Source organism: Octopus bimaculoides, chromosome 25 (assembly GCF_001194135.2).
Source record: "Octopus bimaculoides isolate UCB-OBI-ISO-001 chromosome 25, ASM119413v2, whole genome shotgun sequence".
Taxonomy (NCBI): domain Eukaryota; kingdom Metazoa; phylum Mollusca; class Cephalopoda; order Octopoda; family Octopodidae; genus Octopus; species Octopus bimaculoides.
In genome coordinates, this window is record NC_069005.1 from 5,543,886 (window position 1) to 5,548,885 (window position 5,000).

Consider the following 5,000-nt stretch of genomic DNA (forward strand, 5'->3'; position numbering starts at 1 on the left):
AAAGCGAGGGGGAGAAAACAAAGAGAAGGAGAAGAAGGAAAGCGAGGGAGGAAAAAAGAGATGAACAAGGGTGAGAGGGAGGAAGGGGGTTTAGAATTTTTTACTTGTCGTCACCTTCGTCTCCACCACCACCACCACCACCACCAGCAAGACAACTTAAGTAGCAGCAGCAGCAGCAACGTTGCTGCTGCTGCTGCATTTGTTACGTTAGGGCGGGGAAGACGACGGTAGCGACGAAGTGTCGGCGTAAGTTTTTTTTATTTTAGTCACGATATTGACGGGTGGTGTCGATGGGGGGGGGGCAGGAAAGAGGTGATGATGATGATGATGACGATGCTCCTGATGACTATGATGATTAATCAAAATTTTGCTCATGATTGATCAATGATGATGACCACAGCAAGGCGGGGGGGATTACATGTCACCGGAGGTGGGGAAGGCGAGTTAGACGTTGTTGTTTAGCAACACACACACACACACACCAACCCCGGATGAAATACAGATATTATGAATGAACTCACTGCGATTCGAACTCATATCGAATCATTTACATCTTCACTGTAGCTTTCTCTTTGTTGATGCTGCTGTTGTTGTTGTTGTTGTTGTACATATCAACCTTGACAACTGTTGTCAGTTTCAAGACGACGAGATGGGAGATATCGAGGAGTCTCTCCGGATTCGTGGACCCCTAATTCTCCGCATTACGAGGTCACAACTTCCACACCTCCGCACCCCACCCACCCCGCCGTACTATGGACATGAGATTAGAATTTTGCAGGAAAAAAATCGAAAGACGAATTCTTCAAGCCGACCCAACCAGCGCTGGAGACCCTGGGGCAGAACCAAGAACGAGATGGTTGGATAACGTCCATGGTTCCAGTTGGTCACGCTCGGGAACCCAGCTGGAAAGTCTAATGACAGTTGCTTCTGTTAGGACCCTAAGGAGGAGGCGCCCGAAGACACTCCTCCCATGACCCTCCCAAGAATAGTGGGCGGAGAAAATGGCTGGCTGGCTAGACTAGGGCGTGGTTTGAGGGACATCTGCCTGCTATTTCTCCCTCATTAGCGCTGTAACTAGGTGTTTGTTGTTGTTTACTACTGTGGTTATGTTTCTCATTATTTTTTTTTATCGTTAGCTTATTACTCTTTTATTCTCTTTTTACTCTTTTACTTGTTTCAGTCTTTTGACTGTGGCCATGCTGGAACACCGCCTTTAGTCGAGCAACTCGACCCCAGGACTTATTCTTTGGAAGCCTAGTACTTATTCTTTCGGTCTCTTTTGCTGAACCGCTAAGTTACGGGGACGTGAACACACTAGCATCGGTTGTCAAGCGATGTTGGGGGGGGGGGACAAACACAGACACACATACATGAATATATATATATATATATATATATATATATATATACATATATAAGACGGGCTTCTTTTAGTTTCCATCTACCAAATCCACTCACAAGGCTTTGGTCGGCCCGAGGCTATAGTAGAAGACACTTGCCCAAGGTGCCACGCAGTGGGACTGAACCCGGAACAATGTGGTTGGTAAGCAAGCTACTTACCACACAGCCACTCCTAAGCCTATTGTTCATTTTGTTATTTTTGTTATTGTTTAACCCCTGTTCAACCCCGATCGAGCGCTGACCTCTGATCAAAAGCATTCCAACCGTGACTATCGATTCTTTTATCCTAGGCACGCTCAGTCAGTATATTCAATTCCACATTATCTAAACTGTCCTTCTTTTCTCGACGGCTTGCTGTGTTCTGAAGAAGGTGTGGTTGTTATTTCTAACAACTTAGAAGTTCCTTCTTTCACTCGATTTTCTTGTTGTTGTTGTTTAGCCTTGGGTCAGTCCTTGACTGAGCAGCTCAGTCAGAGCATTCTACTCGTAAATGTTCCGTCATTTAGGAGAGTGTCTCATATTTAGGGGTTAAGGGGGGGGGGGAAGATTTGGCTGCTATTTCTAGTAGATCGATGACCCACGTAAAGTTTTGCTGTTGTTGCTTAGCCCCCCAGGTAGGGGAAGGAAGAAGAAGAAGAAGACATACATACATACATACATACGTTCGTTACATACTATCTCCAACTTTGAAGCTAGAATTATCAGCCCCCGTTAACCCAACTGGTTAATCTTCAGATGAATGAACTGCGGGATTCTTCTATTCAAGACCGTTGTGATTTTCGACTGGAACTTGACTTTGCCATTTATAAAGTTACTACAAACGATATATGGCTAGACACGACAGCATCAGCAACACAGTAACTACAAAGCACATTTTTTTCTCTGGAGCTATGAACTGAATAATGATTTAACTGTCATAAAAGAGAGAAACGAAACCCTGCTGTTGGATACATGAACAGATTGAAAGCATATCGAGACGATCCAGCACCCAGCTCTAAATTATTTTACTGCGAAACAATTATGCTAACAAGCAACATTTGTGGAACATTGGAAGAAAGTTAGTGAATGTAACTTTATTTTAAAAAAAAGAGATCTGAAATTAACTTCCTTCTAAACAGTATAAATTTTTTAAAATCTGACCTACGTTAGAACACCACATGCTTTCATAATTAGTGACATTCCAACGGATACTATACTGTCTGCCAGCCAAACTACATTGCGTGCAAAAGCAACTGACCATTGTCCATTTGTTACGACTATGGTAAGTAGCAGGCACAACAGCAAGGATCGTTGTAGCAATTGTCAGGGTTATATATCGGTAAAAATAACATTTTCCAAGTAAAAATAACTGGCTTTGAAGCACACTTTCGAAGAGAGAGTATTCTCTATCAAAGTACGTAAAAGACCCACCAGACACGATTTTAAAAGCTGTTATTGAAATTGGAGAGAAGTGTTTACAATAGGCGCAGGAGTAGCTGTGTGGTAAGTAGCTTGCTTAACAACCACATGGTTCCGGGTTCATTCCCACTGCGTGGCAGCTTGGGCAAGTGTCTACTACTATAGCCTTGGGCTGATTAAAGCCTTGTGAGTGGATTTGGTAGACGGAAACTAAAAGAAGCCCGTCGTATATATGTAAATATATATATGTGTGTTTGTGTATATGTTTGTGCGTCTGTGTTTGTCCACCCCTCCCACCAACATCGCTTGACAACCGATGCTGGTGTGTTTACGTCCCCCGTAATTTAGCGGTTCGGCAAAGGAGACCGATAGAATAAGTACTAGGCTTCCAAAGAATAAGTCCTGGGGCCGATTTGCTCGACTAAAGGCGGTGCTCCCGCATGGCCGCAGTCAAATGACTGAAACAAGTAAAAGAGTGTATATAATGAACCCTCATTCTGGTACAATAACGTCTGTCTGTATGTCCGGTTTACTTCTGCAAAACAATACATGAACGACACTCTATAAAAGAAAACAAAAGTGAAACAACGAAAACAGTGACGTCATGAGTTTTGAAGACAAGACAAAAAGTTAACTGATTTACTGAAGACCAACAGCCAATGTGACGATGCTTATTGCTTGCAAACAAGCAAATCATTATACGTCTCACCAAAGTGGAATAAGGAGATAACAAAAACAGGACATTCAGTTACAAACTGATCACGTTCAAGTAGGAGCTTCAAAGCTGTCAGTGAGAAATTACCGTATCAAAGGAGAATGCTGTTGGCACTCCGTCGCTTACGACGTCGAGGGTCCCAGTTGATCCGATCAACGGAACAGCCTGCTCGTGGAATTAACGTGCAAGTGGCTGAGCACTCCACAGACACGTGTACCCTTAACGTAGTTCTCGGGGGATATTCAGCGTGACACAGTGTGACAAGGCTGACCTTTTGAACCACAGAAACAGGAAGTAAGAGTGAGAGAAAGTTGTGGTGAAAGAGTACAGCAGGGTTCACCACCATCCCCTGCCGGAGCCTCGTGGATCTTTAGGTGTTTTCGCTCAATAAACACTCACAACGTCCGGTCTGGGAATCGAAACCGCGATCCTATGACCGCGAGTCCGCTGCCCTAACCACTGGGCCATTGCGCCTCCACATCAAAGGAGAATAACCGATAGAAAAACAGACACAAAATTTAACCGGAACCGCTCTTAAGTTGGAGTTCTTAGTGAGAAGTTACATCAGAGGAGAATAACCAAAGAAAAACAATAAACAAAAGATTCGACCGGAAACAGGCAGCTGTATACAGAGATATAAGACGAGAAGCAGGAAACGTCATGGGAACTCCTTCAGTAGAAGACAGAAACTCCTTTTGGAGGAACATTTGGAGCGAAGAGGCAGAGTTTAACCGAGATGCACTGTAGCTGGAAGAAATTCGAAGTAATTATTGTCCCTGCATTGCACCAAAAACATACAGCATTAATGGTGAAACTTCAGGATGGTGAAGCATTGGAGGAGATTTGACTGCTGGATACTGGTACGAGAAGTTAACCTTTTACCAACCTGTAGCAGCAAGCTCTTAATGGGAATAGTAGCATAGCAGACTGGTTAGCTCTGGCAGAGACAAAACTGATCACCAAAAGCAGATACGTAACACACTGCCTAAGCACCAATCTTGAGAAACTAGGCTTCTCAAAAACAGAATGGAGAAAGCTAATTCGAAGACTACACATCCAAACCATCAATGGAACTGTAAAAATTTGTAAAACTTTCCATAGGCGCAGGAGTGGCTGTGTGGTAAGTAGCTTGCTTACTAACATGGTTTCGGGTTCATTCCCACCGCGCAAGTGTCTTCTACTATAGCCTCGCATAACCAAAGCCTTGTGAGTGGATTTGGTAGACGGAAACTGAAAGAAGCCCATCCTACATATGTGTATATATGTGTGTGTGCGTGTTTGTGTGTCTGTGTTTGTCCCCCCCCCCCACACCAACATCGCTTGACAACCGATGCTGGTGTGTTTACGTTCCCGTAACTTAGCGGTTCGGCAAAAGAGACCGATAGAATAAGTATTAGGCTTACAAAGAATAAGTCCTGGAGTCGATTTGCTCGACAAAAGGCGGTGCTCCAGCATGGCCACAGTCAAATGACCGAAACATGTAAAA